Source organism: Lucilia cuprina, chromosome 5 (genome assembly GCF_022045245.1).
Source record: "Lucilia cuprina isolate Lc7/37 chromosome 5, ASM2204524v1, whole genome shotgun sequence".
NCBI classification, from domain to species: Eukaryota; Metazoa; Arthropoda; class Insecta; order Diptera; family Calliphoridae; genus Lucilia; species Lucilia cuprina.
The window spans coordinates 33533811-33560673 of NC_060953.1; the positions used below are offsets into that span (position 1 = coordinate 33533811).

General features: G+C 30.3%; 2 long non-coding RNA genes across 4 annotated transcripts; one reads left to right on the plus strand and one right to left on the minus strand.

Annotated features, from left to right (window-relative positions):
- Positions 1-25: 25 nt before the first annotated feature.
- LOC124419922 lies at positions 26-24992 on the minus strand. The gene is made up of 2 exons (XR_006940917.1): positions 24090-24992; positions 26-154 (listed from the first exon to the last, which is right to left on the minus strand). It is a non-coding gene; the product is annotated as an uncharacterized LOC124419922 (long non-coding RNA).
- On the plus strand, positions 12295-16885 carry LOC124419923. Of its 3 annotated transcripts, none has more exons than XR_006940919.1 (4): positions 12295-14485; positions 14540-14800; positions 14872-16241; positions 16337-16885. It is a non-coding gene; the product is annotated as an uncharacterized LOC124419923 (long non-coding RNA). The 3 variants fall into 3 exon arrangements; XR_006940920.1 differs by having other exon boundaries at positions 12295-13614; positions 13804-14485; positions 14540-16241; positions 16337-16880; XR_006940918.1 differs by having other exon boundaries at positions 14540-16241.
- Positions 24993-26863: the final 1871 nt, after the last annotated feature.

Genomic DNA, 26863 nt, shown 5'->3' on the forward strand with positions numbered 1-26863 from the left:
TATTTTTGTAGTTGTGATTTTTTTGTTTAACTATTTACATCAAATTTTTATTATTATTTTATTATAAAGATTTAAATTTTATTTTTGTTATTGTGTAAGACTAATTTTTCAATTCATTAGTGTTTGAAACCAAATCAAAAGAAATGAATAAAAACTGCAAATAGAAGAAAAGACAAAGATTAAAAAAAATGTTCTTTGTGTTGAAAAGAATGATTTGAAATTAATTCTATTGATTTAATAACAATATATGTATGTATATTTATTACAAGTGATGCAGGGCAATGTTTAAGGCACTTGATTGGATCGAATGATAGATAAATTGATAGATAGATAAATAGATAGATAGATAGATAGATAGATAGATAGATAGATAGATAGATAGATAGATAGATAGATAGATAGATAGATAGATAGATAGATAGATAGATAGATAGATAGATAGATAGATAGATAGATAGATAGATAGATAGATAGATAGATAGATAGATAGATAGATAGATAGATAGATAGATAGATAGATAGATAGATAGATAGATAGATAGATAGATAGAAATTTTATTTGAAAATATTTACACTAATTACAACATTTATAAATACTTTATGAATGTGTTTATACGAAATATTAAAACATAATTTCCGCCTATGATACTGAATCATAATGTTATATACGGAAATATTTCCCTACCTCCCAGGAATAGGTATATCGCAAAAAAATTCTCCTACTTAGAAATATCTGGCAAGTCTCTTTAGTCACCTGAAATTTATCTAGACATTTCCCTCACTACCCCCCATAAAGGCAAATAGGTATTTGCTAAAAATACTTAATCAATCTCTTCTGACGCTATGCCTTATATAAAAAACAATATATTGGTCAAATTTAATTTTATAACATTTTAAAAATAGCTAAAGATAGACACAAAATTATTTTTATAGAAATTTTGCTAACAAATTTTCAAATCATCGAACAGGCTAAAAAATACATCTAAAATTATGATTGCATAAAAATATTTTTCGAAAAAAGAAATAAGAAAATATGTAGGCTGCAAAACAATTTTATGTAAATTCGTGCTAAAAAAAATTCAAATACTCATGCACATATTTTCTTTTTTTTTTCATCATAAAGGCAAACAAAAATTCTTGACGTAAAATTGTTTGTAGAGAGAAAATGTTAAAGGAAAAAATTTAGATTTCGCAACTTTCTAATGCAAACACACACACACACAGACGACTTGCACAACAAACATTTTTCATTTAAAATTTTTAAGCTAAAATAACATGTGTGTTTTTGTTGTACGTTTAAAAAAATCAGTTGGGGCGAGATGTAATGAAACAAACTATGATAAAAAGTTAAAAGAAACGCGAAACCCCTCATAAAATAATTTAAAAATTTGTATTTTATTTAAGAAAAATATATGAAATTTGTTAAAAAATGTTGAAACCCCAAAAAAAGTTCAACAACACAACATGCCAAAACCCCAAGTACCCCTCGTAAAAAACACTTGCAAACGGAAAAAAGAAACTAAATCAAGAAACAACGTCACAATTTAAAAGAATATATGAAAAAAATAACTAAAATTAAAATAAGGTTTTTGAAAGCTGAGCCGAATCAAATATAAAGACAACAAAACCTACACAAAATAGCAACAAGAACTCCATACCAAAGAGATACATTATTTGTAAATAAACATTAGCAACAAAGTCAGAGTATCTTTTATTATTGCAAAGTCCCCCAGAAATACAAAAACAACAATACAAAAATAAAACAGCAATGTTTTTATTTAGCTTCTTCTTATTAAAAATTTTAAAACACCATAGAGTACAAGAGAAGAGAGAAATCGCAAAAAAAAAACAGACAAATTCATAATAAACAAAAAAACTTAAAAAAGTTTCACAAAAAGCCGGTTTGTTTGGCAGAAAAAAGCTGAATAAACCAAATGGCGAACATCTGAAAAGTCCTTATAACCATGTTAATTGTACAAGTTCTTTTTTCATTTCATATAGAAGCCTTTGCAAACAGTCCTCGTTAAAAAGAAAAACCAACTGTAGTTTTGTACATGTACTTTGATTGTATTAACCAGACCGGGCGGTAACACAATCAGTCGTTCGTCATTCAGGCAAAACAAACAAAATCTATACAATCAAACACCCAGTAAGCCAGTCAACTAACCAACCAACAAACCAACTATTATTCATCCACCCAGTCAGCCGGTCAAACAGCTGCAAACAACAGTCAACATACAAACCTTTTTCCATCATCTCATACTCATACAATGATTTTTGTTTCTTTTCTCTGTGTTTCTGTCTCTGCTTGGCTTAATTTACAACTACAGTCTGGCGATCAGTTATCATAAAGTTACTAATAGGTCTTTAATGTTGTTTATGTGAATGATAGGTTTTCTTTCTCCCGGAGGAAACCAATCAAAAGCGGAATAATTTTTAAAATCTTTGGAAATGAAATTAATAAGTTCAAGATTTGGGATTTTGATTTTGGGATTTTGTAATCACAAAAATAGCAATAGATTCTTGATTTAGAACCACTAATACATATATCTGACGAATTTAAACAAAAATACAGTGCAGCAACACATGCAAATAATAAAAAAAATATATCTAATTAAACCCTTCACCTTCGTGAGAAGGGTATATATAAGTTTGTCATTCCGTTTGTAATTTCTATATTATAATTTTCCGACCCTATAGAGTATATATATTCTAGATCCTTATAGATAGCGGAGGTCGATTAAGTCATGTCCGCCTGTCTGTCTGTTAAAATAAATTTTCTGAAGACTCCAGCTATCTTCAAGATCCAAATCTTCAATAATTCTGTCAGACATACTTTCGAGAAGTTTCCTATTGAAAATCAGCAAAATCGATCTATAAATAACTGAGATATGGGTAAAAATCTGAGACTACCACTAAAAATTTCCTCAACAAATTATAAATAAAAGCATAAAAACAACAACAAGGAGATGTAGGTCGCCAGGTTCATGAATATTTACAAAAGGTTCCTTTAATAGATATTTGCAACAATTTGTTAAATTTTTTATCGCGATTGATCACTGTAATTATCCAAACTTTAGATTGTCAATATTTCTTAATTTAGATCAAGTTAATTAGTTAAGACGACTCATTTAAGAATTCAGTGTAAAAAATCATACGATCTCACGATACGATTTTCTTAAACCAAGTACAAAATTACTTAATTGAAGTAGAATTTTTTAAATCTTTTTGTGATCAAATTGCGAATGCCATTTAGAATGATGTACAGATTATTAATCTATTAAAACTAGAAACTGCTTAAAAGGCAAATACAATTTAATGTTTTGTTATGAATGAAATGGCTTCAACTTGATTTCCAGCCTATTTTGAAAGACAACGTCAAGGTCTTCATTAAGTCCCAATACCGTTGGCTAAATGGTTGACATAAAACTGTAAGTTTGAACAATTTAAAATTACATTCTTACATAATTCAACTATCATCTAAATAACTATAGGTTAACAGAGCATCAGTAGGATTCTAATCTAACACAAACTTATGGAACAAGCACTTTACCAACCACGATATTTAAAAATCGTTCACAATAGTCGAGGACGTTTGTTGAATTTTCTAAAATAATGACTATCCAGCCAAAAAAGAGCATCCAAAGAAACGAAAAAGAAGTAGAATTTACTCCATGGAAATACTGAAAAAGACTATAAAAAGTGATGTTTTTAGAACAGGCTTGTCATAGACGGGATGTTCTTTTTATTCCAAATTCACTACATCTGAAGTCATTTTCAGGAAGTAATTTTTACGTTCTGTTTTTGGAAGTTAAAAATAAAATGGGTTTAATTAAAAAAATTTCAGTTCTAAAAAATGTACCTTCAATTTTAAACAAAATTGGTTTCTTTTCGCTTCTTTAGAAGTAAATAAATATTACTTACACAGAATGTAAACAAATTCAGTTAGTGCTACTTTTGAAGTGATTATAATTGTTATTCTTTTGGAAGTACTTCGTTTTATTTTTGCTGGGTAGAAACGTACATTTATCCGACAATATTTTTGATATTCTATAAAGAAATCTGATTATTTTTTGCTTTCAAAAATCTTTGTCCTACAGTTTCAATAACTTAAACTCTTGACTGTGTCTGCTGAAACAACATACATACAATGAACATTCATATACAAAAGGATGAGGTTGTATAGTTAAAATGCAAAAAAAAATGTAGTTAAAACAAAAACTTAAAATGGAAATTTAACAAAAGAGACATTGCATACTGCTATTGCTGATGTTGTTTACGATGTACAACTTGCAATGCAACATGTTTGTGTGTTAGTTTAATGAGTTTTTATTTTTGTCCTCACTCTCTTTCTCTCGTTAATATTGTTAATACTTGATTTGATTGTTGCTGTTTAATGCAACCTGCTCTTTGGCTATTGATATCATAATGATAATTAACGACAATTCATCAAGATAATAATGATGTTGTACACGAATTCATATGAAAGTTGTCGGCAAAATAAAAATATTTATAAAAAAAAACGTCAAAAGTACAAAGTTTATGTCAAATAATAAAGACAACAAAAGTAGAGTAAAATAAACAAACAAAAACAATTAAATTGAAAACCAACCGGCCAAATAAATTGAATATGATACATTTATAAACTAGCAAAACTCACAGAAATACACACATAAATAAAAAATGAATTTATGACAATTATTCCAATTATTTTATGCGAAACAAAAATAAACGAACGGATGGCGCAAATATACAATATTTACCATCGTCATCGTTAGGCCGGCAAACAAGAAAAGGAAATTTCTTTTATATATTTTTTAACAATCCTAAATTTATGGTACAGACCAAAAAAAAAAAATATATAAAAATATATATACACCGTACCTACATACATATGTATACGAAAAATGTGATAATGGACGGGAAAGTCTGACTGTCCTCAATGGCTGGCAGACTGACCAAATGTTATTTTTAGTTATTGACATTTCGTTTTTAATAGACCACACCCGTATTGAAATACTAGTTGGTATTTTAGGAGTGTGATTTCAATATTAAGACAAATTACAAGCAATAATAATTATTTTTAAATAGTTACACTACCCAAGTAGTAAAAATAACTTGTAGTAAATTTAATACTTTGATAAAAAGGGTGATGATGATCCAAGTTTAAGTAATTGGAAGTGTATTTTTTCATGTTAAAATTGTATTTAAATTTAGTTATTAGAAAAAACTGCAAACCAAACCTTTGACTAGCCGCTGTAGTTTTAAACTCCTTTCAAACTAGCACAGAATTGATGAATTTGATTTCTTTAATCAAAAATTCGTTATGTGCCAAAGAAAATTTAATTGACAACTAAATAAAACAGGTCGACAAATAAATTTAGTTTTGATGTTCGTATTTAGGTCGCAAAAGACCAATAGATATTTAAGAAAATGCGGCAAAATAAATTGTGGATGTATGGCTTATGAATGACCTAAGCCTGATTTCCATCATTTACAATATAATAGTGATTAAACAGAATAAACACAAAAACTATAAAGTCTTCGTAAAAGATTTTCCCTATGAGTCTACGTTCAACATGAGTTGAGCTTTTTAATCAAGATTTATCAGCTATAACCCATTCTATTCCAAAACACAATCTCTGATTAGGCAAATTTTAAGATCCTAGCAAAAGAAAAAGGACCAATAGGAACAGATTCAAACCAGACAACTAACGCGAATAGCAAGTATTCAGGTACTGCAATCTCAAATGTCTGTCAATCTGAACTAATGTTTCAATTGACAAAAAAAGTATTCTAAGGAGTGAGATCGAAAAATTCTTAACATACATATATGTTTATTAAAAAGAAACCACTAAACTTACAGCTTTATTTTTTTTTTATTTGATTCAAATTATTATTACAATTTACAAAAAAAAATATTTTTATAGTTTTAATCACTAGTGATGAAATTTTGAACCCTTTTCGGAAACCCTTCCATTAACGTTTTTATAGTGCTTTCTGTCACTTTGCTCGAACATGTAGTCCATCTCCGTTTAAAATCTACCACACTTTTGGACACCTTTTTTGTACTCTTCAATTCTCTTTTAACAAGAGCCCAATATCTCTCCACTGGCCTTAGCTCCGGGCAGTTTGGAGGATTTGCCTCTCTTGGTACAAATACCACATTATTGTTCTTGTACCACTCAAGGGCTTGTTTACCATAGTGACAGGATGCCAAGTCAGGCCAAAAATAAGTGGACACATTATGAAGTCTTATGAATGGAAGCAGCCTTTTTTGTAAACATTCCTTGATGTAAATTTCGGTATTTATAGAGCCCGTTGTAACAAATGATTGGGTTCTTTTGTCGCAACTGCATATTGCTTGCCATACCAAGAACTTTCTGGGAAATTTTGTCTGCTTTTGGGTCCTAAACTTCTTCAACATTCCCTCGAGTATCAGCAACATAAAACTTTTGACCTGGAAGTTGCGAAAAATCTGCCAGAACATACGTTTCGTCATCCATTATGCAGCAAGAATATTTCTTACAGCTTTATTTTTTTTTTATTTGATTCAAATTATTATTACAATTTACAAAAAAAAATATTTTTATAGTTTTAATCACTAGTGATGAAATTTTGAACCCTTTTCGGAAACCCTTCCATTAACGTTTTTATAGTGCTTTCTGTCACTTTGCTCGAACATGTAGTCCATCTCCGTTTAAAATCTACCACACTTTTGGACACCTTTTTTGTACTCTTCAATTCTCTTTTAACAAGAGCCCAATATCTCTCCACTGGCCTTAGCTCCGGGCAGTTTGGAGGATTTGCCTCTCTTGGTACAAATACCACATTATTGTTCTTGTACCACTCAAGGGCTTGTTTACCATAGTGACAGGATGCCAAGTCAGGCCAAAAATAAGTGGACACATTATGAAGTCTTATGAATGGAAGCAGCCTTTTTTGTAAACATTCCTTGATGTAAATTTCGGTATTTATAGAGCCCGTTGTAACAAATGATTGGGTTCTTTTGTCGCAACTGCATATTGCTTGCCATACCAAGAACTTTCTGGGAAATTTTGTCTGCTTTTGGGTCCTAAACTTCTTCAACATTCCCTCGAGTATCAGCAACATAAAACTTTTGACCTGGAAGTTGCGAAAAATCTGCCAGAACATACGTTTCGTCATCCATTATGCAGCAAGAATATTTTTTTTATAAAACTTGACTTCAATTTCCGTGCTCTGTTTTTGGCCTCTAAATTTTTAGCACCGTTCCTGTCAGGAACTTTTTGAGCCTTGTATGTTTTTAAACCTGCATTAGCTTTAACTTTTCGTACCAAATAGTCCGAGCACTGAGCTAACCGAGCTGCTTTCCTACAGGATGTGTTGGGAGCTCTTTTGAAAATGCGTTCTATTTTTTGGCTTTAGAAACATCATGTGGACCATTCCTTCTACCTGAACCAGGTTTTCTATCAACTGACAAGTTCTCCCGGCACTGTTTAATAACATTGGAAACAGTTTGACGGCAGACCTTTATATGCTTGGCCAACTTTTTGTAAGACCAAGTTGGGTTTAGTTGAAAATATTTAATAATTTCAGTACGCACTTTTTTCTGGTCACTCATTTTAATCAGATTAACAAAAAAATTAATATAATTGACATTACACATAATAACTGACATGTTTTTCAAAGGTAACTTGATCAAAAAAAAAATCAAATAATACTTTGGTTGAAAAATGTAATGAAAAACGTGTGTTAAGAATTTTTCGATCTCACTCCTTAATACATCGGATTTTTAAGAAATACTTTATTTACTTGGTGAATAAATTGCAAATTTTATTAAAGAAGTATACAGGTACTGGGACCTCAGTTTAGAAATGTCTGTCAATCTAAACTGATATTTCAATGGAAAAAAAGTATTCTAATACATCGGATTTTCAAGAAATACTTTACTTGTTGATAGGGGTTTTGCTTCAAAGCCTAAGGCGTACAAGTAAAGACGAAGATATTTGTCAGTAATTGTAAGATATCCAACTATATTCACTAAAGCACAATCGTAATGTGTTTAACTCTGCTATCAATATTACAGTGGATAGTGTTGATATGAATTTAGGAAACCTGTTCTTGATACTCATAGATATATAAGCAACACTCTACGCACACCATCAATTTTTTCGTTAGGCACTACTACCTCTATCGTCCCTCCGATTATCTATTTCCCACGTTTCAACACAAAGCATTGCATATGTAGAGGACCATCTCGAACCCATAGTATGTAACACTACAATGTCTCGTTAGCTTTACCTTGGACGATACTATCTTTGGATCCCCAGTGACAAAAAGATCTGTTTAGACCAGTAGCTAATATTTTCCCTACAGACAAGAAATTTAGTTCATTCGTAATCATCATTGCTAGATCTACTGAAAAGAGTCGATCAATTAAGTCTAATATATTCCAGGTGGCGTAAGTTCGCTTTAAAAATATTAAACACTTATTTTCGAATTCATGTTTTCATGTTCATTAGTCCCTGTATCAGGCCACTGTTCCAGAATACAAGGAATCCGACTGAAATGGCTATGGAATAGGCTGAACGACGAAGTAAGAGATTTGCATGGTGTAAGCCTTGTATATGTGTTTATAAGGTTTTATCAGGGGAATTACCTGTTTTGATTTAATACTGCACATATGGAAAAAATAAGTTTTAAATTTATATACGCCTCGTAACAAATTGACACCAAAATGGTTACAATTTTTCAATAACATCCGTTGTCATATTATGAACAAAAATCAACAAAAATTTAAAAAATACACGATATTACGAAATCAGCCAATGTCTTACCAAAGTGACAAGGCTATGTTATTAAACAGAGCTTTGCTTTTTTGATATGACAACGATGAATTACCAATATTACATAAAGCGTAAACGAAATAACAACAATGCGTTGTTGGAGTAACAACGTTCATTATCATACTTATTTTAAGGAATCAGTTTAATTCCTAATTTTTCTTAAATATTTTGTATGCAACAATCTTAACTTTCTCTGAATAAATCATAATGGTCTGACCTCAGTGGCTTCCGAGTTTAACTTTGATGAAAAAGTAAAGTGAGAGTTCTTCTTTTCTCGTTATCTAAATTCATCTACTAATTTTAAGAGAATATCAAATATTACAATGGATCTATCATCAGTGGCCTCCGAGTGAAACAAAACCATTTTTAACATTCTCAATGTATCCAACGCTGCAAGGGTACTTCACCTCACGCGCTGACGAAAAGATGCTGATGTAAAGATAAGTTGGAGATACATTCTTGCAATAACCCTAAAAAGATCACATTTACTACAACTCATTAAGAAAAATACATTCCAGCTAGACTTAATCTAGTGAGAATATTAATAGATATTTTTGAGATATCGCCTGTATTCAGCCAGATATATGTGGAGTTACTGAACCTTAAACTTCTGCTATCCTATCCTTTTTAAAAAATTAACTTTTTCTTTACTTACTTATGTGCTTTTGCTACAAAAAATTGTTAAGACTGATTAGGGACTTTTTAAAGCGAACTGTTAATATCACATTTGTCAATAAACATGTGTCAAAATCCGTTAATTTCCCATATTTTATGAGCTATAAACAAGTTTAATTCCCTGAAGAATAGCGGAACAGATCCGAAAAATGTATTTAAAATAAACTTGAATGTAACCCAGCAAACAAATGTTAAAATGTAAAAAAATCAAAACGAATACATACTTTAAAGTTTAATTTAAGTTTATTTCATATTTTTTTAGATTTATAAAATATTTTATTTAAATTTGAAAAAAATTTAATTTGGAAATTGTCAAAATTTCACAATGTCTTTGAAATTTAGCTTTCCAGTGTGAGCCAATCATGCTGCTGGGTTATTGTAGTATATACACAAACAAGTTGGTTGGTATTTGTATATAGAATAAAATGTTTGTATTTGTATGGAGATAACGAAGGTTAATTTATCAATATTGTTGAATTTGTTATTTTTTTATTGAAATTTTTGTTTATTGAAGAATATAAAAAAATTAACTAAAAATGAAATGAGTATATGTGGCATGTTTTATTTATTAATAAATAAAAATAAAACGAAATAAATTAAATGAAAATATATACAAAATTCACTTACAGCTGTTATAATCAAAATCTAGTTTTTTAATAATATTCCACATATTAGTTTAATTTCACTTTTTTATTTTTTAATTTTCAAAACTTGTTTCTTATTGTTATAAACAATTAACCCGTCAAGTGAAGAAAACATTATTTTTTTACTTATACAAAAACACCGACAGCCAAAAAGGACTTTTCTTCAAATAAAAAAGATCATAAAACATGTAGGCGTATGAGTAATATTAACTGTTTGATTTTTGTAATCAAATTAATTCATATTTATAATGTTACAACGCGCGGCAATACAAACATTACGACGACACTTTTTATAAATTTTTGTTAATTATTAACCGGAGCTATTTTGCACACAAACTCACACACACACATCTTAACATATAGAGAAATGTAAGTGTGCAGCAGAGTAACTGGTGGCAAAAAAGAGGAGTCAGATGTGGCAAAGGAGGACTCAATATATGACGACGACCGTTAAGTTAAAAAAATGAAGAAAAATATTCTGTGTCACCTCGAGAAAACACTTTTAAATTAAACAAAAACAGCAATAACTACTTTTTTCTACACTTGTAGTTTTTGTTGTAGTCGTTGTTGTTGTTATTGTGCTGCCGTTTGCTTTATTTTTATTTATTTAGTGTTGTTGTTGTTTTTTTATATTATTATTAAACTAAAAAAAGGCAAAATAACAACGAGGTTCGGTTGTCTTTCCGTAACTGGTGTCCGTATACGTCGATGTTATGAATCACTCTGAGTTGCGAAAACCAAAGAAAAAACAACGATTGCAAAGCAGTGGTGAGTAGTTGTAGTAGTAGTACTACTAGTAGCTCTGAGCTAAACTGAGCAGAGCGGAGCGAGTACCCCAACCAGCAATGGAAGCGAGTGGAAACAAGAACCCAACCAAACGAACAAACAAAATAAAGAAGAAGCTTGACGAAAAAAAAATAAATAATAATAATAATAAAAAAGAGAATTTGCACACAGAAATGAAAAACAAGAAAACACTGCCAGAGAGAAGCAGAGAATGAGAAAGCAGGCAGTGTAAATTAGTAAAGCACCATAGTGTTGCCAAACTTAATGTTGGAAATACATAACTCAAACATTCACATTGAGTCACTGAGTCCAAATAACAATGATAGGATAAAAAAACTGATTGAACTTTATTTACAAAATAAGCGTCCGAGAAATCTTAAAAAAAATCAAATTCCTTTCAACTATCGCAATGTTAAAAGGAATGTACCGCAGGACTTGTCCTAGCTGGTTTGTTGGTTGTGGTTCCTTCGGGATCCCCGTAGTGGCTGTGGTTTCAACCCAAGTACGCGGGGAGTGTAAGTGGCGGTTAAAGGAGTTATGTGAAGTAAATTCTATATTTCGGGATAGCACAGAGGAGTGACTATGGGACTAAGCGTTAGAAATAAGTTAGTATTAATTGTATATGATACGGGATGAATTTAGGGGAATGAGAACCTCACCCACCTGTATACCTAGAATAAGTGTTTCATATGTTGTTCCCTTATGAATGTATCGAATGAATGGATAGAGTGCTAAGTTGAATGATGATGGATTAGAGGTACCATATACAAGTGATACCATTTTTCCTTCCTTGTCCAGGTGTGTTCAGAGTAAACTCTATTCACACCAGAATTACCACAGTGCGTCCCTGTGGGTAAGAACAAAGCCTCGTCTTCTTTGATGGATTCGTACTTCGGTCTATCGGTTATTTTTCTAAGTGCTGTTGCCGACACAACAGATGAATTCCCATCTGCGTGGTTGTAAACGGAAGTGATGTTTTACATTTCGGAAGTTGAGCAACGGGGCAACAATGGTCAGAGATTATATAGCTCAACTATTTGAGCAAAGTGCATTCAACTTCTACATAGTGGCTGCATTTTATGCCCAAAATCCCTGAGACCAGTGACAAAGCAACTTATGCTGGATTCCTGAACGCGCTGATTAGCTTTTACCATTTGCATAATAGGAAATATTCACAGGGATTAAGTAACACTTTAAAAAAGTGGAGTGGCAGATATTACCAGCCTGATAGACGTAAAATTAAAGGAAGAGGAGATTTGCAAGTTTCCACATTGACTTTATCACACTAAAAATTTTAAAAATACGGAAACACCTTTAGGCACTTTAAATGAAAGCCTAAGGAACTTCACATTTAAATTCACAGGGTTTCGATTATTTATCACTGAAAACCATGAGCTAATGGCAGCTATTTAAATAGCACTTGATCATCAACCTCTTCTTGGGTATTATAGTTTGCAGAATATCAAGTAAATGTGTGGTATAACCAACAGAGTCATAGAAGAAGCATTTCTGTAATTTATATTTCACAAAGTATCTACTAATTTAGAACCTTTCCAATTTGAATTCCTAATCCAATAATATACATGATATGGCAACATCTTTCTTTAAAAGTCATTAAGCGGGTTTCTCACAGTCTCTCACTGCCGTATCATGTTTTGTTTGATGTTTTGATTAAAACAACAGCAACATATTGCTCCCAATCTCAACAATATACATATACTATATTTTTATAATTTTTTGTTTTGATACATTTCCGTCCGTCTGTGTTTTGCTGTTCGTCGTTCGTTATAAGTTCGTATTCGTACCATTTTAGTAGTGTAAGCAGTTTTACTACTTTCTCTTTGCTAACGCAAGCGCCGCGCAATACGATCTCACAACATTCAATACAATTTTATTTCATTTTTGTTTTTTCTTGCTAGTGGAACGAGTATTTCAGTTGTTTTAGATTTCTTTCTTGTAATTGTTGTCATCGTAGTTGTTGGTCGGTCGTCTTGATGTAGCAGAGTCCTTTTGCACTAGTGACAACGTGTGTGTGTCTGTACCGGGGGGTCTACTTACATATTGTTTTCCGCCTTGTATAGTTGCTGTTGGATTTTGAAAGGCATTTGAATGACTTCGAATTGTATAGTATGTAGTAGAGTAGAGTAGAGTAGAGTAGAGTAGAATAAAGTGAATGTATGAATTTAAGGTGTATTTAACATTTTCTCTGCGTAGGTGGACTGGCGTTTGTGTGTATGTAAACGAGCCTAGGAGATTTTTTTTTTATATTTTTCCTCTAACAATTTTGTTTGTTAGCTCAGCATTTTCCAAACCATCACTATGCTTATTATGAACAAGCATACGAAAAATGTCACAAATACACACCGCTACCTCACAATTGATGTTAGATGTCGTCAACATTAATAAGTTAAAACTTTTTTGTTTTCATTTCGACTAAATTCAATTGCAAGTACACACACACTCTCTATATTTGCACTCATTGTACTTAGTAGTATATAATGTTGTGGTAGGTAGTCTAGTCTAGTTTGTGTGTTGCCTGTTGGTTGGGTTTTCTTTTCTATTGGAAGAACAGTCGCCCATTGTGTTATGTATACAAGTGTTTGGGCAAACAAGTTTGACGTGAGTTAATGGGAGAGCGAGAGAAAGCTTCAAACGTTGTTAGAATTGCCGGGCGTTTGTAAGTAAATAGAGAAAAATATATCCATATTTACATAGAGAGTTGCCATTATAATTTCGTTTATTGAAATGTTTAAAGATATGTATATATGTGTTATTAAATTATGTTATTTATGCTTATACGGATGTTTACAATCTTCTGAATATGTATAACTAGTTACATCTCTCTTAATACTTAAATTGTTTAATGGAAGCGTTTAAAGATTCGATTTTAGAGCTTTGAAATGAAGAGAGATTGTGAAATTGATAATCTTCAAGATTGTCACCCGAATGGAATGGAAGCGTTTAAAGATTCGAATTTAGAGCTTTGAAATGAAGAGAGATTGTGAAATTGATAATCTTCAAGATTGTCACCCGAATTTCAGGAGAAAGGTTGCCAGAGGGACACCTAAAGATGTCGAAATGCTTTATATGAACACATAAATTAAAGTCCTAATTTGACAGTGGGATGAAGCTCACATACCATACATCTTTACAGTCTTAACAGCACCTAGGGGACAAGTCACAAGGACCTACTGTGATAAGTTAGGTATATTTAAAATAAACTCCAACACACTCAACCATAAAGGAAAAGCGGCGATAAGTTAAAGATTTAAGGTATTATAACCCCACAACCAACTCCACTGACTTTATGAATTTGGATTTATACCACTACGTGGATATGGAAACCCCAATCCACTGAGAAGCCAGGACAAAGTCCTGCCCATGTCAATCATTCCAACGAAACACTTAGGATACTTTTGACATCTCCAGTTAAGTCCCGACAGACTAGAGGTACTTGTTGCACCTCTTTATCCCAAGATTACAATACCCAAAATGAGGTTCGTTCATCAAGGAAAAGCCGAGGACTCATTTGATGGAGGAAAACTCATCAAGGTAAGAGATAAATTTACTTCTTGCATGTTATACGTTTACATAACCATTCACTAGAACACATAATTCATGATTGTTGCTGCCTTTCGACATAATTGTACAGTCGTCCGCATACAAAATCACGTCTATGTACAGGAAGTTTAGAGAGGTTGAATTTAAACAATAGCGACGATAGTACATTCTTGTGCTACGCCCTGTTTAACTCTAGGATGTTTGCAGCGTCTCTCTTAACTCTACAAACTACTGACAATCCCTCAGATAATTTCTGTGAGATTTAAGTTTTATGAGATCTGAGTAGAGAAAGCGTTTAATGCTGTGGTAATTATGATGGAATATAAATATCCAGGAGAGATTGAAGAATCAACTAAACGCTATGTTTGTTTTCTAAGCACCATTTATAGGTCTGTTCGAACCTTGATGTAAATGGAAACGACAGAGGGGTTACAAGTCACCAGTTATGGAGGAGTAAATTGGATAGATTGTTATTTATATCCTTATGATTAAAGCTTGCTTATTGAGAAGTAAATTGGATTGTTAGTTATTTATATCCTTATGATCAAAGCATTAAGTAATGGCAGCCAATGTAATTGTTGCACTGGATTGATGTAGTCTAAGGTTTTTTTAAGATCATTGTTCTATTAGAGCCTTTGTCCTCAGGCTATTCGAAGATCCGAAAGGGTCTGGATAGATAATAAGCACTACTAGGACTTTTACAAGATAGCTGCTAGTTAGGAACCTGTGTGATCTTAACGGTTTTGTTTTAGATAATCCAAAATGAAATCTATGAATTCGTGTTAGTGCTATTGTTTAGAAGTACTTAATGTGTAGTTATAATATAATTAAATCAAATTCCCTAAATTTGGTATGAAAAACATTATAAAAGGCCTCATTCGCATTGATTATTAAAATTATAAAATTCATATTCCAAATATATAATTAATCATTATACTTTCACCAAACGCGTGAATCAAATTAAATTTACTAATTTTTTGCATTTCTTTTATGGCCAAAATAATAACAATTAAATGGTGCTTATTTTCACGAAAAGAAAGAGAAAAGAACTTAAAATAATTTATCATTATTATCTATTCTTGAGCTCATCAAAGAATTTCTACTAAAAAAATAACCTTGGCAACACTGCTACAGCCACACATTTACACTCACTCATTTTTACGAGTTTTTGCGTTGTTGTCTTAAATGTTAGAGAAAATTATTTGACAGTTAGGGCGAGAGAGAGAGAGAGTGAAAAACAAGAAGTGCACGAAAAAAAAGGAAATTCCTAGAAAATATAATAATATAAAAGTAATAATAAAAATATAATATATAGAAACAAAATGACAACGAGTACGACGAAAACAATTTCCCTTTTAAAGAGAATTCTTTTCTGAATGAAAATGTTATCAAAAAAGGACGGACAAGGGGGCATATAGAAGAACAAATGATACTTACATAAATGTGGCCTACAATGTGAATCATTTATATAGAGGTCGGGGTGTTGCAGGCTTGGACGACGGTTTAAGTGTTGGCAAAAATATAACTAAATACTTTGACAGTCATAAAGGGACTTTTGTACATGTACATATATACATATTAATATAGTTTTAGTTTAAGTTGATGAGTTAGAGTGGTGGAAAAAATTAAAAACAAAACAGGACGATGGTGGACAAAATAAAAACGATGATGGCGAAATAGCGATAACAACGCCAATGACGGTGACAATGATGAAACATTCGTGGGGTTCTATTGAAATTGTGTTAACGTATGTATGAGCAGGGAGATTGCCACTATCATTGCCTTAATATTGCAATTGTTTTAGTTGTTTCTTTTAAAATGTTATTATTGTTATTCTTATAGTTACTCAGTTGATGATATGGGGGTTTCCGGTAATATTACCCAAAACGCATACAAACTCAAAGTATAAGTTCATGTTTTTACGCAATAATAATGATACAACAACGTCTAGTTATTAGAACTATAATAAAACAAACAACCACAAAATATAATAAAAACACAGAAGGACGACAACAACAAGCGACCATCAACATCAACACTCAGTGGAATTAACCAATATTTTATTATTACCATGATTTCATTCCCAGTTTTTTTTTTTATAAAAAGAATTAACAAGAACGCAGAAGAAAAACACCCACTAACCTCTTGCTGTCACTTTAAAAAATCATAGGAAAACCCCAACACAGGACATTGAAACAAAGTGAAATCACATAATGAATCATTCAATTTATATGGAAAATATAAATATGTAAAAGAATTTTTATTATTACCGGTTTTGTTGTAATATATAAGATTTCAACATAATTTTAAAGGTAGGTTGCTTTTGGTTTGGGTTTACCGCCTTTGGTACTTTGGGTTGTGTTTCTCCATAAATTGTAACGTGCACTCATCAATCAATCATAACTTTAAAGAATAACATATAATATTATGACTTTTAAACAGCCACGTTTATATCTGATTTTCTAGTTAAATACTTTTAAAATAGTTTAAATTTTATTCATTTGAATCTGAAACAAATGTCTGCTATTTACTTCCTATAAAAGAACGAAGAGATTTTGAAAAATGTGCTCAAACAAAAGGAAATATTGTCACAACTAAATAAATTATATTTAGATAACTTGCTGCCATACTTCATATCGCACTATCTTAAGCCGGCTTTAGACTTGTCGTACGCAAAGTGTGATCGTCTGAAGGACCCTTTATTGACTAATTACTTTCAATACTGCTTTCTAGGACCACATTTGTGTTCCTATAACTTACTAGGTACCAAAATAAAATTATCAGCGTTGATCTGTAGTTGTTGACACACATCTTCATAACGATTCCACAGTCTGCTGGTGAGTTAAAAAGTGTTAAGCTTAGAGCAGATAGAGACTATGGAAGTAAATTTTTGAAACCTTAAGACCTGATAAAACTATAGTGTATTCATATATATATGCACCATAAAGACATCTGTGTAGGCAAGGCGTTTAGTAAAACAGGTTTACCATTTAAGAGTACTTGTGGCGTGTCCATTTTAATCTACTGCTTTGTACGTCTCTACAATCCCACTATTCATGTCCCAGAAAATGTCAATCTAGTTTTTAATGACCTTTTTATATTTTTGCCCATTTGACAAAGATTACATAATTCGATCTTCGACGAAGTTGTTAAACGTCGTCCTTACTTTCATAGTCTAGGAGGGAATGGATAATTTAAAAAACAAATAACCCTATGTTTCTTAAATCCTTGATTTGACAATCTATGTTCTCACCTGGTGAAAATAGAAACATATGTGTGTGATGCTAGAGTCTTAAAATGACAGTTTCACCATTAAAGAGTATTGGTGAAAGTAGTCCTATTTTTTGGTATCTTAAAATGACAGTTTCATCATTAAAGAGTATTGGTGAAAGTAGTCCTATTTTTTGGCACCTGCATTGGTATCTAAGGATATTTTTGTACTCTTCTCACATTATTTAGATACCCAACAAGGTGGGTCTAAACATTAAGGATCTTTTTCCGATTTCTGTCTATTTGAAAGTCTATCGAAGGAGTTGCTAAACGTCGAATTTAAAGATGGGAATAATATATAATTATTTATAAGACGCAATCAAATCATCGGGAAGCAGAATAGTGAAAGTACTCTCCATTGTGGCTTATTTTATTTTATTTGCTTTTGACCTTTGAACTCAAAAAAAACTGAAGAAATAGCTTGTTGAGACGGCCGTAACTGATATGGCTCTCATTATCATCTTCACATGTTAGATTGTAACTATTCAGAGTGTCCGAAAATAACAACACTTATATTTAATAATTTCTCAAAATTTATTAATAGTTATTGTAACCACATCTGCCATATCAAGAAATAGCTATAATATCCTTTTCCTAGAAGTATATTTAATACTATTTTTTTATATATTTAAATAAATATTATATTTCCTAATTATTTCTTAAGAAAAGATTTATATTTCCCAACCAACATAACAACCCAACTTCCATTCTACTCATTATTAAGAACTTAAGAAGTCTTTGAATCGCTTTCAAGGATTTATGTAAAATTTGTGACGAAGGCAAAAAAACAAGGCGATAAAGAAGAAAATACAATGACATGTAAAGCATGAGAAAAAAAAGCACAACAAACCAAAATCATATAAAGTTAACCATATGCAAGTCCATGCGTAGGTAGGTCGGTTGACTTTTAAAATGAAAATTATACCAACAAAAAAACAAAAACAAAATAAATGTATTTTTTAATGAAGAAGTCAAATTTGGTAAGTATTTAAAAGGTACTTAAGTTTATTATATATGTTTTTAAGTCATTTGATTGGTGTAACCATTGGTTATGTACACAGTGTTACACAAAACAAAAAGTATTCAACCAATCAAGAATATCTTTACATGTTATTGTGTAATATTTAAAGTTAAATTTACAACGATCACGTTTATGCTTTATAAAGCCAAAGAATATATAAGAAAATGCCTATTGAGTGCCGATATATGTTATATGGAAAAGTTTTTCGGTTAGTAATTTTAAAAAAAAGATCTTTTCCTAAGCCCAATTTTTAAATTTACAACTTTTTCTTCTCCCACATAAAACTGTATACTTTAGGCCACATCAATTGAACTAACTGATACATTAATTTTAAACAAATTTTTTTATTTGTTAACAAGTTTTTTTTGAAGTCATTGATACACTTACAATTCCAAAAAGGGCCTAAACATGTTTTTCTTTTATTTTTATTGTTGTATAAGTATGTTTTTTTAATGTTTTCTGCTTTAAATTTTTGGGTCTGGTTGGGCAAGTTTTATTTAAGGTTTTTTTTATAACTTAAATTTTGTATTTTCCTTTTAACATTTCTATACGTCAGTATTAAAGATAATAACTAAGAAAAAAATACGATTTTTGATGGTCTGATTGTTGGTTGATACGTTTTATAAACAGAAAAATATATATAATAAAATTAAACAGACAATAAGTATAATAAGAAGAGAACTGGTCTTGTTTTCGTTTTGGCTGGTAGAATTTTTAGAGTTCAAAAAAGCTGTTTCATTTACTGTGTTTTTTTTTTTTTTTTTTTTTTTTTTTTGTAAGATGATAAAGAATGAGATCAAGTATGAAACTGTATACGAGGAAAAAAATATATATTGATCTTTAAGAAAATAACCAGTACAATGAATATGATAATAATAATATCATGGCTGGCAGATTATTTAACTTTCACATTTTATATATTTTACAAAAAAAAATCAAGTGCTGTGCAATTGTTAATTGAAAATAATTATATTTTTTTAAATAAGAAAAGACAAAATTAAATTTTTTGTAATTAGATTGCAAGATCAAAAGGTTTAATCGTATGAAAAAATGTTTAAATCGTAAAAACAAATCGAATATTGGCAAAATATATGAGTTTGAAATTCTAGACTATTGCAATTGAATTTATCAATAACAGATTCATTTCTTCCAAAGATGGTTCAAGGTTAAATTAAAATAGCACAAAAGTATAAAAAATACTTTTAAGAAACTAGATTTTTATACTTTATTACTTCCTATAAAAAAAAACCAAATCGACCCAAAAGTCAAATATCCATGGCGCTTAGCTGAAGCAATTGATCTAGTGCGATCAAAAGAATTCTATTTATTATGGGTTCCTGAAATCCTGAAACCATTACGTGGAGTATTTATTGTGTTGCAATAACTGTTAGCAATTATTAATAAATAGATTGTCGGAAAGTTATGCCTCGTACTTCTTATATTGTAGACCTTGATCTTTTCGAATTCTATTTGTATCGATCAATGAAGATCTTTCTAAAAAAAAATCCGATTCGACCCAAAAGTCAAATATCCATGGTGCTTAGCTGAAGCAATTGATCTGGTACGATCAAAAGAATTCTATTTATTATGGATTCCTAAAATTCTGAAACTCTTACGTGGAGTATTTGAATGAAAGCATTGTCGGCCTTGGGTTGCAATAACTGTTAGCAATTATTGTTATGCCTCGAACTTCTTATAATGTAAACCTTGAACTTTCCGAATTCTATTTGTTTCGAGCGATGAAAATCGCTCTATCTTTAAAATACGGATTTCAAAAATCTTTAATTTCTTACAAGATAACGAACGTATATTTGGGCTTATATAGATTTCAAGTCTAATTTACCTTATAAGTGTTTAAGTAGTAGAAATGTTTCCGATAAAATTAATCGATCATTGCAAAAACGAAAGGACTGCGATTTCAGATATCAACAATTCTACCTATTTAACGCTATATCAGAGTTATGCAGATTGTGTGGCTGTCAGGAAAAAACTCTGGACACATATTGTGTAACTGCCCAATGCTAAAATCACATATTCAATGCCTCAATCAATCAAACCCTTTATTATCATGCCTCAATTGAACACAGCACAAAGCATTACACATTACACCCTTTCGCCACCTATACTCCGGAACGAACCGAGTCATTCTCGACCGAAGATTGTCAACCCAGTGACAGCTGTAGCAATCGAATGTTTTTTTCACCAGGAAAGAACTATCGATCACAGTTGAACTGTTACATCAACAACAACATCCCCAGCTGAAGTAACAAAAGGCTCCAACGGTATACCTATGCTGATGTTAAAACACCTTGGCGACTGAAGAGTTGAGTAACTTGTTTTTCAACATGTTACTGAACAGCCTCGTAATACCCGAAGCCTGGAAAAAGGGTAGATTCATTCCCATTTTAAAACCAGTGAAACACGGTGGGACTATCATACAGAGCAATACAACTATTATCACTAGTTACGAAAACTTTTGAGGGGCTTCTCCTCCGCCGACTAATAGCAGCTCATCATCAGCATGGTTTCCGTAAAATGCATAGAATTAACCTCCATTGGCACTCAAATCTCACAAGAATAATTAAATAGCGCAAGTACTGTGAAAGGGCGTAATGGCTCGTTGTCAAATAACAGTCTTCTAGACAATCAAGATTAAAAAATATAGTACACATTTTCGTACTTTATTCCCAAAAAAAATGTTCTACTTATTGTATGTTATCCTTATTGTACCTTCAATATTTCTCTAATTTTCAATAATTCCAAGTAATATTTACAAATTTAAAATCTTTAAATACATTATATTTTTCTGAATTATTCACATGTTGACCACAATTGAGTCATCAAAAAATAAAATACTTCAAAGGATTTTAATAAAATACATAAAAGGGTTAAAAATCACACTGCAAAACAAATTTTGTGAACCCAAAAAGAAAAGATGCAAAAAAAAATTAACAACAAAACGAAACTTAAACAATACAATGAACAAGCAAATCAAAATCAAAAATCTCATGGGTATTTAATTGTTAACTTTACAGCTGCTTTTTTTTATTGAAATAAGAGCAAAAAGCAAATCAAAGAAAAATACAATGAAAAAATGAACCATTAAAAATAAAAGAAATCAGTTAGAATAATGCAAACGGAAATTTTGATCAAATAGAACTAATTTTTTTAAACTATGTCTAATGTAAAATAATAATAAAAGAATTTTAATGAAATTTAATTTTTTGATAAAAATATCATTTTTGAGAAAATTTTCAATAATTTTTTTTATAAAATTGTTTTCCACAAAAAAATCTAAATTGTATAGATTAATTTATCAAGTTGGGTTAAAGGTAATACATATCCCTGACAAGAAACAAGGCTAAATTACAAATGTATTAATTGGCGCCAAGAGAACGTAATGTTTTCCATGCAGAACTCTTATTTTTACTTCTCATAATAAGTTGTTTTAAAAATTTTATTGAAATGTATAATTGCTTTAAAATCCTTACATAAATGTTTACGAAAAATCTTAAAAAATAAATATAAAAATATCTGAATGAATTATATAAAATTGTTATAACATTGTCATATAAATAATTTCAATCATTAGTTTCTTGTATACATAAAAAAAATATCCAATAAACTGTTTATTTTAATGAATAGATTTAATCTTAAAAACAATAGAAATGCAAGTTTTCCTTCTATATAAATATTATATAAAATTCCCTTTTTCTACTTCCATTTATTTATTCAGAATTTAACTACACAAACCACACATCTCATACCCACATTAAAAAATTTAATAAAAATTTGTGTTGTTTTGCAAAAAAAAAAACGTAAAAGAATATTTTCAACATTTGATGAAATAATAAAAAAATGCAAAAACATCAAAAAAAGAAAACAAAACATAAACGACAACAATTATCACACCCTGTATAACAGAAAAGAGAATGTTCATCATACAAACAAACTCACTTCTTCACCGGGTAGTCAGATGTCTGGTCAACTCAATGGTATTTAATGGTTGGTGGTGGCTAACAGGAGGTAAATGGCAAAGTCAACAAAAACATTATTAGAACATTAAAGTACACACGAAAGTTTTACAAGCGCTGATCGCATGTTGCACGTAGATCATTTTTTGAATCAGTAGATTTGCCAGATAGAATTAATTGAAAACAAAAATTTTTTAAAATTTTCAATAGGTACAACTGACTTTTTTCTAGTCAAGTAATCAAACAATGGATTTTTGGAAATCTAATTCTACTCTTAAGGCGGATTTTTAGATAAAGAATTTAACGTTTATTAAACATTAATTATCTTTATCAACCCAGCGACAGCTGTATCAACCGATAGTTTTTTTCCCCAGGAAAGAACTATCGGCCAACAGTCGAGCTGTTACAACAACGAGGTCGTCATTCAATCCACAATGATTACAAGTTTTATTTTACTGTCTGTGAGTAAATCTACTAAATTTGACTGCATGACTTAACGAATATATTGGAATGTTATATCCAAAAGTGTCTAAACTGTATTATTATTTTAAGAATAGCATACATAACTTCAGATTATTATAAAACTTATAATAGATTTTAGGATGAATCTTCGACATAAATTACCTACTCTAAACGGCTGCGAAGGAAGATAGTTAACAAATTTGATGTACATTGCTTTTTATTTGTAGTACATTGCTTTTTATTTCCGCATCATACTTTTTATGTGAATATCATATACCTATATAACGATCTTTTTTTATTACTGCTTTATGGTGACTTGGCAATATATGGAATTCCTATTGGAAATAATATATGATTGCACAAATTTTACTATTTAAATCAAGATCTAGATTATCATTTTTACTTAACTAAAAGATTTTTTACTCAGTACCTATTTTAATTTCGAGATTGTGGCATACCTATAAGTATTTCAAAGTTGTTATTTTTACAGACAAACGGTCACCCTGAAAACTGTCTTTAAAACTCGCATTAAAAAAACGCTTTAAAATAAACGAAATACGCGTCAATTGTAAACATTGGTGTACAACACGATTTAGGGCGGTGTTTTTATTTTATTTATTCTACATTTTTAACCATAAATTAACTTTAAATTCGTATTTATCTATTTGTTATTCAACAATTACTATCAAAAACGTAAAATAATTAAATACAAAATAAGTTTTATTTTTATTTTCACACATTGCCGAACCAACTAAATACGGTTATTTTTACTTTAGAAGAGAAAAAAGCAAATACACATAGGTATATATATAAAAGAAAAATACGAATAAAAACAAAACAGTATTTCTTTTTTCGTGTTTTTGCTTACATGTAGTTGTTTGTTCTCCTTGTTTGTTGTTTCGTTTTATTCTTCTATGTTTCTTCACATTTCCCTTTTGTCTTTTATTCGCATACAGACAGAAATGATAATGTCGTACACAAACTGACAAACACGCGATAAAACTCAATGTAAAATGACACCGTGTATAACACACTTTTTTGGCGTGATTTTTTCTTCTTTTTTTTTGTCCCTTCGTGAAGAATTTCTTTGTCGTTTTTTTTCCTGGTTGCTTTAATTTTTCATAGAAATTAGTTCAAAAATTTTAATTATTTTCGTTCAATTTTTATGCACCTAATTTAGTTTTTTTCTTTTTATTATTTCGTTTATTTTTCAATCACATTCTTTTAAAAACTGCTCGCCATTTTTATAGTGTCGAGTTTTTTCTTTTAACTTTTTTATTTGTGTAGAATTACAACAAAACTTTTTTATACATTTGTGGAGAAACTTTTCTTTGTTGGGTTGGTTTTTTTCATAATAATTTGTGTGTAAATAATCGAATTGCACGTAAATCTTTTTCAATACGCGACGATTTTACACTCAAAAGATTTTTTCGTTTATATTTATTGCTTATTTTAAATTTAATTAAAACTACAGACTAAAATTTACAAAATTAATTAAATTTTGTCGTTGAATTATATTTTTCCGTATTTTTTCTTCATCTACTTAAAACGCGTAATACGCGACGATGTTCACAGAGCACTGCGCCGACAACTATTAACGGCGGAGGCGGTTGACATTAAAAATTTCGGCGGCGGCATAAAATCGACTGTAAGCCGGCTAAGTTAGCTAAATTCAGGGTGCACTTATAAGGTGAAGTCTATTTAAAATAAGCTTGTCACTTATTTTTACCTTAACACAGCAAAAAATGTGTGAAAAGATATGTAGTATTTTCATCACAACTAGTAACCTGAAGTACTTCAAATTCAGGTAAAAACCCTATAAATTTTACATTATCGTGTCATTGAAAGGATGTTGTTCATATTTAGCAACTCTGAACTACATCTAATCTCAGTTTTAGAAGTGGTAAAAATTAGGGTTCTATAAATAGACTTTCGAATCGACAAAAAGTCGATTCTTCGATTATCGTCTATGAAAAAGGAGAAAAGTCAACTTTGTAAATAAAAGTCGATAAGACCTGATTCACACTAGGAAACTTTTTTTGGAAACTTTTAATTTTTGTATGTGAGAGAATGAGATAAATATATCAACCATTTCTTTATCTCACACACAAAATCAAAAGTTTCTCAACAAAAGTTTCCTAGTGTGAACCAGGTCTAAGTGAAAAAAGTCGTAAAAAGTCGCAAAAAGTCGAAAAAAGTCGAAAACTCGAAAATAGTAAAAAAAAGTAAAACAACTGGAAAATTTTAAAAAGTGGAAAAAAGTCAAACTGTAAAATGGTCTGAAAAACTCCAGATAACGAACGTTATCTAAAACAACAAATTAAGTTAAAAAATGCATTCAGTTATTTACTTCCATTCAGAAAGAATTAAAAGATTCGAATTGTCGATTTTTCATAAAACGAAAAAAGTCGAAACATAAATACCAATAAGTCAAAAAATCGACTTTTAAATTCTTAAAAGTCGACAATAGTAGGTTTTTTAAGTACGGAGAATTTATTTGATGAAAAATTTTTATAAAATGTTTATATTATATTAAAAAATAAAGATAAAGATATTAAAATTTGTGAGGAAAATATATTCTGAATTGAATAATGTTTATTATACGAACATTATTAAAAAAAAATTATAAACAATAACAAACTTTGACAGCTAGGCGAATTAAGAAAAAAAATTATTAGCTGATTGATTTAACCACCTGATATGAATTCGCCATTGCATTCTAACAAACACAGCACAAACACCGATTTTTTTCTTCGATATGTAAAATTTTTCTTCGAAATGTAAATTTAAAAGAAATATATGTTTGTGTAAAAATCAGTATTTTTTGACTTTTGTACAAGCAAACTGCAAGCGTTTGTACAAACACGAAACTCCCTCATACACTACACAACAGGCTTCCACAAACACAATTTTTATTTTTAGTTTTTAAATCCGAGGGATGATTATAAAGTGGGATTTTGAAAGAAAATACAGTGGTTGCCCGGTTTAACGAATACTCAGTTAAGCGAATTTGGTATTTACAGAATAGACAATTTTTTCCATTGAGTACCTTATATTACGAACGAATGAGTAAATTTAGTACTCAATATAACGAATTTAAAAATATTTTCATCATTCTATCGAAACGCTATAAAAATTAAAATATGTTTCTTTTTTAAAATCTTTAATTTTACTGTGTTACGAATTTTAACGAAAAAATGTATATATGTTGAATATTACACAAAAAACCATATAAATGGTTACAATCTTTATGAATCCATTAAAAATATATAACAAATCATCCATTACCACATTTTTATCATTAAATCAAAGGATGTTGTTATTCGGTTTAACGAATTTTTCGTTTTCACGAATGGGTCTGACATTATATCATTCGTTTAAACGAGAAACCAGTGTATTTGTATTTAAATTTGTCATTTCGTTATTTTCATATATAACGAAAAAGTTAAATAGAAACCTGTTTCAATATTAGTTTTTCTGCAAAAATGCACATACAATTATATTTTAGCGATATTGGAAATCGTCAATTTGTTCAATAATGAAATGTTTTTTTTCAACTATATACGGTAAAAGCACTCAATTGACAACACTTTCACTAAAAAGTTTGTAGCACTGATAAATGGTGAGAATAAAATGGGTGCG